The sequence below is a fragment of the Danio rerio genome, chromosome 1, assembly GCF_049306965.1.
Source record: "Danio rerio strain Tuebingen ecotype United States chromosome 1, GRCz12tu, whole genome shotgun sequence".
Lineage (NCBI taxonomy): Eukaryota > Metazoa > Chordata > Actinopteri > Cypriniformes > Danionidae > Danio > Danio rerio.
The window spans coordinates 26,518,482-26,530,000 of NC_133176.1; the positions used below are offsets into that span (position 1 = coordinate 26,518,482).

General features: G+C 42.7%; 1 protein-coding gene and 1 long non-coding RNA gene across 9 annotated transcripts in view; both read right to left on the reverse strand.

The window, feature by feature from the left end:
• Positions 1–11,519, reverse strand: part of fbxw7 (F-box and WD repeat domain containing 7) — a 286,374-nt gene that overhangs the window by 40,701 nt on the left and 234,154 nt on the right. The gene's annotated exons all lie outside the window — the stretch shown is intronic.
• Positions 162–11,519, reverse strand: part of LOC141385649 (uncharacterized) — a 13,894-nt gene continuing 2,536 nt past the window's right edge. The window contains exon 2 of the long non-coding RNA XR_012406450.1: positions 162–1,449. This is a non-coding gene — a long non-coding RNA (uncharacterized lncRNA). The remainder of the gene's footprint in view (positions 1,450–11,519) is intronic.

The window sequence follows — 11,519 nt, forward strand, 5'->3', positions numbered from 1 at the left end:
TATCAAACTGTATGGGCAGACGCATCAAGTGGTAATAATAAACCTTTACAAAGCGATGTATAACTTGCAAAAATCACGATCGACGATATATACATGCTAATATTCGATGGCCAGAAAGTGATTAAATTTTTTTTTTATTTTGTCCTGTACACTACACTGTACACTTTAATGTGTGATATGACTAAATGAATAAATGAATATTTTCTCAATTCAAATGAGTAGCAGCTTGGACTCAGAAACAGTATTTTATATATCACCGATACATGACGACTTAACAAGTGAATGGAAAACTCAAAGATTTTTACTATGAAGGACAAAATGTTGATGTCTCATCGAGGTATCATCTATCTATACATATCCGTGACTTGTTTCATTACAAAATTAATGAATAACATGAACCTCTTGAAAATAATGATTCATTGTCAAATACAGTAATTTTTTACCAACAAGTCATTAGCACCTAATTACTTTCAAATGTTAAATTACTATACTTCCAGTCACAACAGTGTTTATATCCTAACTATAAACCATTGTGCCACTACAACTGTGCTAACTTGGCTTTTTGTAACACATAAATTGCAATACTATGCAGCTGAAAGAACAGTTTCATAACATGCCAACTGGTTTCTTTGGGTCAAATGGGAATATGAATATCTATTTGTCAAAGGCAGAGCAGATTCGTTGTCATTGAGGCAGTAGATGGTGTGGGTGTTTGAATTAAGATGGCGATCTTTAAATGATTAATCATGCAGCTCTCATGGGAACCCCCTTTTCCCTTTCTTTTTTTTTTACTATAATATAGAGTCAAAATATATTCAAAAGTATAATGTATGCAAACTTTTAAGAAGAGAAGCACATTCCCACTTGTGGTGAGAAAGGGACACAGAGAGTTGTCCCATGTCAGCAGTCCTTACTGCATACGTGTGTCTCTGGGGTCCCAAACTAACACCAAAAAGACGATTCAGCACTCCTTCCCTGCACTCTACTTAACTAGGAATACCTTCGCTAGTGTAGAAATGAACAGATGAGGCAGTGAAGTCTTCTACAAAATGGATTCATATTTAATGGGATTTGAGACCAGGATGCCGAGATGCTTCAATTACCCAACACACAACGGCTGCCTGGTTGGTTGTATTCTGTTCTACTGGTACAGTAAGAACCACAAGACACACTAGCTTTCTGACAATAAGGGATAAATACTTGTCAGAGAGGCTGCTGAGCTTGGGATTGCAGACTAAGGAACCTATTGAATCTTGACATTTAAGTTGAGTGACTGTGTCATTTGTGAACCACTGGCACCAAACAAATAAAAAAATAAAAACTAGATCTGCATTTGCTGATGTTTATAGAAGCACCTGCAAAAGCAGCAAGTTTCAGGTATTTTTGCAGTGTAAAGGTAGCTTGTTTAGATGTATTCAAGACCACAATTTGGTGTGCAAATAAATGGCTCTATATGAAAAAGATAGTAAAGTTTGAGGACAAACTTTATGGTGGCTTGAAAAGCCGAATCTGAAAGTTTTAAGTGGTTTTAAAGTGTAAATAGCATGTTAGTATGATTTTAGCTTGAGTTAACATATTACTAGCATGAATTAGCATGTTAGTAGCATGATTCTTACATGAATTAGCATGTTGTTAGCATGATTCTAGCATGAATTAGCATGTTACTAGCATGATTCTAGCATGAATTAGCATGTTGTTAGCGTGATTCTAGCATGAATTAGCATTTTACTAGGCGGTTGTTAGGGTGTTTAAAGTGGTTGCTATGTGGTTGCTAAGGTGGTGCAAGGCAGTTGCTAAGGTGGTCTGACTAGTTGCTAGGTGGTTGCTAAGGTGTTGCTAGATGGTTGCTAGGGTGTTTTGAGTGGTTGCTAGGTGGTTGCTAGGGTGGTGCTAGGCAGTTGCTAAGGTGTTCTGACTAGTTGCTAAGTGGTTACTAAGGTGTTGCAAGGTGGTGGCTAGGGTATTCTGAGTGGTTGCTAGGTGGTTGCTAAGGTGTTGCTAGGCGGTTGCTAGGGTGTTCTGAGTGGTTGCTAAGGTGTTGCTAGGTGGTTGCTAAGGTGTCCTAAGTGGTTGCTAGGTGGTTGCTAAGGTGTTGCTAGGTGGTTGCTAAGGTGTTGCTAGGCGGTTACTAGGGTGTCCTAAGCGGTTGCTAGGTGGTTTCTAAGGTGTTGCTAGGTGGTTGCTAGGGTGTTCTGAGTGGTTGCTAGGTGGTTGCTAAGGTGTTGCTAGGTGGTTGCTAAGGTGTCCTAAGGCGTTGCTAGGTGGTTGCTAGGGTGTCCTGAGTGGTTGCTAGATGGTTGCTAAGGTGTTGCTAGGTGGTTGCTAGGGTGTCCTGAGTGGTTGCTAGGTGGTTGCTAAGGTGTTGCTAGGTGGTTGCTAGGGTGTCCTGAGTGGTTGCTAGGTGGTTGCTAAGGCATTGCTAGGGTGTTCTGAGTGGTTGCTAGGTGGTTGCTAAGGTGTTACTAGGCGGTTGCTAAGGTGTCCCAAGTGGTTGCTAGGTGGTTGCTAAGGTGTTGCTAGGTGGTTGCTAAGGTATTCTGAGTAGTTGCTAAGGCGTTGCTAGGCGGTTGCTAGGGTGTCCTGAGTGGTCGCTAGGCCCTTACTAAGGCGTTACTAGGCTGTTGCTAGGTGGTTGCTAGGGTAATTTGGGTGGTTGCTAGGCAGTTGCTAGGGTACCCTGGTTGGTTACTAGGCAAGCCTCACATACATGCTTGATAAAACATTTATACTTGGTAAGCATTTCTAGCAAGTTACAGTACTTGGCTAGTCAATATTAGCATGTAGCTAGTCGATGCTAGCATGTGTAGCATATAGGAAGTTCCGTTTGCTAGCATGAGTCAAACGAGCCAATCTCCAAGTCTCTACGATGTTATGATGCTGAGATATAGCTGTTGATGAATGGTTGCTAGGGTACTCTGTTTTGTTGCTATGGGCGAGGTTACAGAGTGAACTTGAATGTGGTTGGTTGTCTTAGTCAAATGAACCAACCCCCATGTCTCTATGACTCTGCTTTGCAAAGATATGCATCTTGGCTTATTTTAATGGAAGTCTATGGAATCAATTTGGGGGCGTGGCTTGTGAGCTTTATTATCATATTGATATGCTCATTGGTTGTCTGAGTCAGATGAGCCATCCCCCAAGTCAATAGGACACTGCTATGCAAAGATATGCATGTAGGCCAGTTATTAACATGGGTCTAGTATGAATTAGCATGTTACTAGCATGATTCAAGTACAAATTAGCATGTCATTAGCATGTTTCCAGTATGAGTTAGCATGTCATTAGCATGATTAGCATATGAGTAGCATGTTGCTAGCATGATTGGCATGTCATTAGCATGTTAGAATTATAAGCATTTGATAGCACAGCTAATTACATTCTATAGGACAGTTGCTAGGGTGCAGTATGTGGTAGTTAGGGGTGTGGCTAGAAAGTTAAAAGGCCATCAGTGATTGGCTGCTGGCTAGACTGAGTTAAATGAGCTCAGCCATTAGTCTGTATGACAGTCTGATGCAGAGTTATGAGCTCACAAAGTTTGATCCCATGTTAAGTCAATGAGAGTCTTTCGAATGGAAGTCTACGGGACAGTTGCTAGGGTGCCATAAGTGGTTGCTAGGGAGTGGCTAGTAAGTCTAAAGGTCATCAGTGATTGGCTGCTGACTAGACCGAGTTGAATGGGGCTTGACTCTAGTCTGTAGGACAGTCTGATGCAGAGTTATGAGCTCACAAAGGTTGACCCAATGTTAAGTCAATGGCAGTCTTTTACAATGGAAGTCTATGGGACAGTTGCTAGGGTGCCAAAAGTGGTTGCTAGGGAGTGGCTAGTAAGTTTAAAGGTCATCAGTTATTGGCTGCTGGCTAGACTGAGTTAAATGAGCCCAGTTAGAAGTCTGTAGGACAGTCTGATGCAGAGTTATGAGGTGACAAAGTTTGACCCAATGTTAAGTCAATGGGAATTTTGGGAATTTTCCGGGTCGTTTTACGGAAAACCGAAAGTCGGATCAGTCGGAAAAGATATAGCAACCCGAGTCAGACCAGTTTGAAGGTTTGACGAAAGTTTGAGGTATGAAGCTTGAAAGGGTTAGGAGGAGATAGACTTTAAAATTAGTCTCAGAAGAAAGAAGAAGAAGAAGAAGAAGCAGAATAATAACTAGACAGTAAAGTTCGTCGAGACAAACTTTGAGGCTGGCTTGACAAAGCCTGTTGGTAATAGTTTATTTAGTTTAAAAACAGTTTGAAAAAGTATAAGTAGCATGTTATTAGCATGATTCTAGCATGAATTAGCATGATTCTAGCATGGATTAGCATGTTATTAGCATGAGTGTAGTACAAATTAGCATTTTATTAGCATGATTCTAGTATAAATTAGCATGTTATTAGCATTCTTCTAGCATGAATTAGCATGTTACTAGCATGATTCTAGAATACATTAGCATGTCACTAGCATGATTCTAGTATGAATTAGCATGCTACTAGCATGATTCTAGCATGAATTAGCATGTTACTAGCATGATTCTAGCATGAATTAGCATGTTACTAGTATGATTCTAGCATGAATTAGCATGTTACTAGCATGATTCTAGTATGAATTAGCCTGTTACTAGCATGATTCTAGTATGAATTAGCAGGTTATTAGCATGATTCTAGCATGAATTAGCATGATTCTAGTATGAATTAGCATGTTACTAGAATGATTCTAGCATGAATTAGCATGTTACTCGCATGATTCTAGCATGAATTAGCATGTTATTAGCATGATTATAGTATGAATTAGCATGTTACTAGCATGAATCTAGTGTGAATTAGCCTGTTATTAGCATGATTCTAGCATGCATTAGCATGTTACTAGCATGATTCTAGTATGAATTAGCATGTTATTAGCATGATTCTAGTATGAATTAGCATGTTATTAGCATGATTGTAGTATGAATTAGCATGTCACATAGCATGCTTAGGTGGTTGCTAGGGTATTCTGAGTGGTTGCAAAGTCGTTGCTAGGCAGTTGCTAGGGTGTCCTGAGTGGTTGCTAGGTGGCTGCTAAGATGTTGCTAGGGTGTTGCTAGGTGGTTGCTATGGTGTTCTGAGTGGTTGCTAGGTTGTTGCTAGGCAGTTGCTAGGGTGCTCTGATTGGTTGCTAGGTGGTTGCTAAGGTCTTGCTAGGTGGTTGCTAGGGTGTTCTGAGTGGTTGCTAAGGTGTTGCTAGGCAGTTGCTAGGGTGTTCTAAGTGGTTGCTAGGTTGTTGCTAAGGTGTTGCTAGGTGGTTGCTAGGGTGTTCTGAGTGGTTGCTAGGTGGTTGCTAAGGTGTTGCTAGGTGGTTGCTAAGGAGTCCTAAGTGGTTGCTAGGTGGTTGCTAAGGTGTTGCTAGGTGGTTGCTAGGGTGTTCTAAGTGGTTGCTAAGGCGTTGCTAGGCGGTTGCTAGGGTGTCCTGAGTGGTTGCTAGGTGGTTGCTAAGGTGTTGCTAGGTGGTTGCTAGGGTGTCCTGAGTGGTTGCTTTGTGGTTGCTAAGGCGTTGCTAGGCGGTTGCTAGGGTGTTCTGACTGGTTGCTAGGTGGTTGCTAAGGTGTTGCTAGGCGGTTGATAAGGTGTCCCAAGTGGTTGCTAGGTGGTTGCTAAGGTGTTGCTATGTGGTTGCTAGGGTATTCTGAGTGGTTGCTAAGGCGTTGCTAGGCGGTTGCTAGGGTGTCCTGAGTGGTCGCTAGGCCCTCACTAAGGCATTACTAGGCCGTTGCTAGGCGGTTGCTAGGCGGTTGCTAGGGTAATTTGGGTGGTTGCTAGGCAGTTGCTAGGGTACCCTGGTTGGTTACTAGGCAAGCCTTACATACATGCTTGATAAAACATTTATACTTAGTAAGCATTTCTAGCAAGTTACAGTACTTGGCTAGTCAATATTAGCATGTAGCTAATCACTGCTAGCATGTGTAGCATTTAGGAAGTTCTGTTTGCTATCATGAGTCAAACGAGCCAATCTCCAAGTCTCTACGATGTTCTGATGCTGAGATATAGCTGTTGATGAATGGTTGCTAGGGTACTCTGTTTTGTTGCTATGGGCGAGGTTACAGAGTGCACTTGAATGTGGTTGGCTGTCTAAGTCAAATGAACCAACCTCCATGTCTCTATGACACTGCTATGCAAAGATATGCATCTTGGCCTATTTTAATGGAAGTCTATGGAATCAATTTGGGGGCGTGGCTTGTGAGCTTCATTATCATATTGAGATGCTCATTGGTTGTCTGAGTCAGATGAGCCATCCCCCAAGTCAATAGGACACTGCTAAGCAAAGATATGCATGTAGGCCAGTTATTAACATGAGTCTAGTATGAATTAGCATGTTACTAGCATGATTCTTGTACAAATTAGCATGTCATTAGCATGTTTCCAGTATGAGTTAGCATGTCATTAGCATGTTTAGCATATGAGTAGCATGTTGCTAGCATGATTGGCATGTCATTAGCATGTTAGAATTCTAAGCATTCGATAGCACACCTAATTACATTCTATAGGACAGTTGCTAGGGTGCAGTATGTAGTAGTTAGGGGTGTGGCTAGAAAGTTAAAAGGCCATCAGTGATTGGCTGCTGGCTAGACTGAGTTAAATGAGCTCAGCCATTAGTCTCTATGACAGTCTAATGCAGAGTTTTAAGCTCACAAAGTTTGATCCCATGTTAAGTCAATGAGAGTCTTTTGTAATGGAAGTCTACGGGACAGTTGCTAGGGTGAAGTATGTGGTAGTTAGGGGTGTGGCTAGAAAGTTAAAAGCTCATCAGTTATTGGCAGTTTGGTAGTCTGAGTTAAATGAGCTCAGCCATTAGTCTGTAGGACAGTCTGATGCAGAGTTATGAGCTCACAAAGTTTGATCCCATGTTAAGTTACTAGAATGATTCTAGCATGAATTAGCATGTTACTCGCATGATTCTAGCATGAATTAGCATGTTATTAGCATGATTATAGTATGAATTAGCATGTTACTAGCATGAATCTAGTGTGAATTAGCCTGTTATTAGCATGATTCTAGCATGCATTAGCATGTTACTAGCATGATTCTAGTATGAATTAGCATGTTATTAGCATGATTCTAGTATGAATTAGCATGTTATTAGCATGATTGTAGTATGAATTAGCATGTCACATAGCATGCTTAGGTGGTTGCTAGGGTATTCTGAGTGGTTGCAAAGTCGTTGCTAGGCAGTTGCTAGGGTGTCCTGAGTGGTTGCTAGGTGGCTGCTAAGATGTTGCTAGGGTGTTGCTAGGTGGTTGCTATGGTGTTCTGAGTGGTTGCTAGGTTGTTGCTAGGCAGTTGCTAGGGTGCTCTGATTGGTTGCTAGGTGGTTGCTAAGGTCTTGCTAGGTGGTTGCTAGGGTGTTCTGAGTGGTTGCTAAGGTGTTGCTAGGCAGTTGCTAGGGTGTTCTAAGTGGTTGCTAGGTTGTTGCTAAGGTGTTGCTAGGTGGTTGCTAGGGTGTTCTGAGTGGTTGCTAGGTGGTTGCTAAGGTGTTGCTAGGTGGTTGCTAAGGAGTCCTAAGTGGTTGCTAGGTGGTTGCTAAGGTGTTGCTAGGTGGTTGCTAGGGTGTTCTAAGTGGTTGCTAAGGCGTTGCTAGGCGGTTGCTAGGGTGTCCTGAGTGGTTGCTAGGTGGTTGCTAAGGTGTTGCTAGGTGGTTGCTAGGGTGTCCTGAGTGGTTGCTTTGTGGTTGCTAAGGCGTTGCTAGGCGGTTGCTAGGGTGTTCTGACTGGTTGCTAGGTGGTTGCTAAGGTGTTGCTAGGCGGTTGATAAGGTGTCCCAAGTGGTTGCTAGGTGGTTGCTAAGGTGTTGCTATGTGGTTGCTAGGGTATTCTGAGTGGTTGCTAAGGCGTTGCTAGGCGGTTGCTAGGGTGTCCTGAGTGGTCGCTAGGCCCTCACTAAGGCATTACTAGGCCGTTGCTAGGCGGTTGCTAGGCGGTTGCTAGGGTAATTTGGGTGGTTGCTAGGCAGTTGCTAGGGTACCCTGGTTGGTTACTAGGCAAGCCTTACATACATGCTTGATAAAACATTTATACTTAGTAAGCATTTCTAGCAAGTTACAGTACTTGGCTAGTCAATATTAGCATGTAGCTAATCACTGCTAGCATGTGTAGCATTTAGGAAGTTCTGTTTGCTATCATGAGTCAAACGAGCCAATCTCCAAGTCTCTACGATGTTCTGATGCTGAGATATAGCTGTTGATGAATGGTTGCTAGGGTACTCTGTTTTGTTGCTATGGGCGAGGTTACAGAGTGCACTTGAATGTGGTTGGCTGTCTAAGTCAAATGAACCAACCTCCATGTCTCTATGACACTGCTATGCAAAGATATGCATCTTGGCCTATTTTAATGGAAGTCTATGGAATCAATTTGGGGGCGTGGCTTGTGAGCTTCATTATCATATTGAGATGCTCATTGGTTGTCTGAGTCAGATGAGCCATCCCCCAAGTCAATAGGACACTGCTAAGCAAAGATATGCATGTAGGCCAGTTATTAACATGAGTCTAGTATGAATTAGCATGTTACTAGCATGATTCTTGTACAAATTAGCATGTCATTAGCATGTTTCCAGTATGAGTTAGCATGTCATTAGCATGTTTAGCATATGAGTAGCATGTTGCTAGCATGATTGGCATGTCATTAGCATGTTAGAATTCTAAGCATTCGATAGCACACCTAATTACATTCTATAGGACAGTTGCTAGGGTGCAGTATGTAGTAGTTAGGGGTGTGGCTAGAAAGTTAAAAGGCCATCAGTGATTGGCTGCTGGCTAGACTGAGTTAAATGAGCTCAGCCATTAGTCTCTATGACAGTCTAATGCAGAGTTTTAAGCTCACAAAGTTTGATCCCATGTTAAGTCAATGAGAGTCTTTTGTAATGGAAGTCTACGGGACAGTTGCTAGGGTGAAGTATGTGGTAGTTAGGGGTGTGGCTAGAAAGTTAAAAGCTCATCAGTTATTGGCAGTTTGGTAGTCTGAGTTAAATGAGCTCAGCCATTAGTCTGTAGGACAGTCTGATGCAGAGTTATGAGCTCACAAAGTTTGATCCCATGTTAAGTCAATGAGAGTCTTTTGAATAGAAGTCTATGGGACAGTTACTAGGGTCCAAAAGTGGTTGCTAGGGCGTGGCTAGAAAGTTTAAAGGTGATCAGTCATTGGCAGTTTGATAGTCGGAGTTAAATGAGCCCAGTTAGAAGTCTGTGTGACAGTCTGATGCAGAGTTATGAGCTCACAAAGTTTGATCCAATGTTAAGCCTATGGGATTTTTCCGACAGTCCCGGGACGTTTTTCGGAAAACCGAAAGTCGGATCAGTCTGAGGAGATATAGCAACACGAGTCAGAATAGTTTGGAGGTCTGGAGCAAGTTTGATGGTAATAGCTCAAAAGCTCTAGGAGGAGATAGAGTTAGAAATTTAGTCTCAGAAGATTAATAAAAAAAAAAAAAATAATAATAATAAGTTTAAATAGCATTTCAGTAGTCTGGCTTTGACAAGCCAGCCTAACTAGATATTAAAGTTTGAGGACAAACTTTATGGTGGCTTGAAAAGCCGAATCTGAAAGTTTTAAGTGGTTTTAAAGTGTAAATAGCATGTTAGTATGATTTTAGCTTGAGTTAACATATTACTAGCATGAATTAGCATGTAAGTAGCATGATTCTTACATGAATTAGCATGTTGTTAGCCGATTCTAGCATGAATTAGCATGTTACTAGCATGATTCTAGCATGAATTAGCATGTTGTTAGCGTGATTCTAGCATGAATTAGCATTTTACTAGGCGGTTGTTAGGGTGTTTAAAGTGGTTGCTAGGTGGTTGCTAAGGTGGTGCAAGGCAGTTGCTAAGGTGGTCTGACTAGTTGCTAGGTGGTTGCTAAGGTGTTGCTAGATGGTTGCTAGGGTGTTTTGAGTGGTTGCTAGGTGGTTGCTAGGGTGGTGCTAGGCAGTTGCTAAGGTGTTCTGACTAGTTGCTAAGTGGTTACTAAGGTGTTGCAAGGTGGTGGCTAGGGTATTCTGAGTGGTTGCTAGGTGGTTGCTAAGGTGTTGCTAGGCGGTTGCTAGGGTGTTCTGAGTGGTTGCTAAGGTGTTGCTAGGTGGTTGCTAAGGTGTCCTAAGGGGTTGCTAGGTGGTTGCTAGGGTATTCTGATTGGTTGCTAAGGCCTTACTAGGTGGTTGCTAGGGTGTCCTGAGTGGTTGCTAGGTGGTTGCTAAGGTGTTGCTAGGTGGTTGCTAGGGTGTTCTGAGTGGTTGCTAAGGTGTTGCTAGGCGGTTGCTAGGGTGTTCTGAGTGGTTGCTAGGTGGTTGCTAAGGTGTTGCTAGGTGGTTGCTAAGGTGTCCTAAGTGGTTGCTAGGTGGTTGCTAAGGTGTTGCTAGGTGGTTGCTAAGGTGTTGCTAGGCGGTTGCTAGGGTGTCCTAAGCGGTTGCTAGGTGGTTGCTAAGGTGTTGCTAGGTGGTTGCTAGGGTGTTCTGAGTGGTTGCTAAGGTGTTGCTAGGTGGTTGCTAAGGTGTCCTAAGGCGTTGCTAGGTGGTTGCTAGGGTGTCCTGAGTGGTTGCTAGGTGGTTGCTAAGGTGTTGCTAGGGTGTCCTGAGTGGTTGCTAGGTGGTTGCTAAGGTGTTGCTAGGTGGTTGCTAGGGTGTCCTGAGTGGTTGCTAAGGCGTTGCTAGGGTGTTCTGAGTGGTTGCTAAGGTGTTACTAGGCGGTTGCTAAGGTGTCCCAAGTGGTTGCTAGGTGGTTGCTAAGGTGTTGCTAGGTGGTTGCTAAGGTATTCTGAGTGGTTGCTAAGGCGTTGCTAGACGGTTGCTAGGGTGTCCTGAGTGGTCGCTAGGCCCTTACTAAGGCATTACTAGGCCGTTGCTAGGTGGTTGCTAGGCGGTTGCTAGGGTAATTTGGGTGGTTGCTAGGCAGTTGCTAGGGTACCCTGGTTGGTTACTAGGCAAGCCTCACATACATGCTTGATAAAACATTTATACTTGGTAAGCATTTCTAGCAAGTTACAGTACTTGGCTAGTCAATATTAGCATGTAGCTAGTCACTGCTAGCATGTGTAGCATATAGGAAGTTCCGTTTGCTAGCATGAGTCAAACAAGCCAATCTCCAAGTCTCTACGATGTTCTGATGCTGAGATATAGCTGTTGATGAATGGTTGCTAGGGTACTCTGTTTTGTTGCTATGGGCGAGGTTACAGAGTGAACTTGAATGTGGTTGGTTGTCTTAGTCAAATGAACCAACCCCCATGTCTCTATGACTCTGCTTTGCAAAGATATGCATCTTGGCTTATTTTAATGGAAGTCTATGGAATCAATTTGGGGGCGTGGCTTGTGAGCTTTATTATCATATTGAGATGCTCATTGGTTGTCTGAGTCAGATGAGCCATCCCCCAAGTCAATAGGACACTGCTATGCAAAGATATGCATGTAGGCCAGTTATTAACATGGGTCTAGTATGAATTAGCATGTTACTAGCATGATTCAAGTACAAATTAGCATGTCATTAGCATGTTTCCAGTATGAGTTAGCATGTCATTAGCATGATT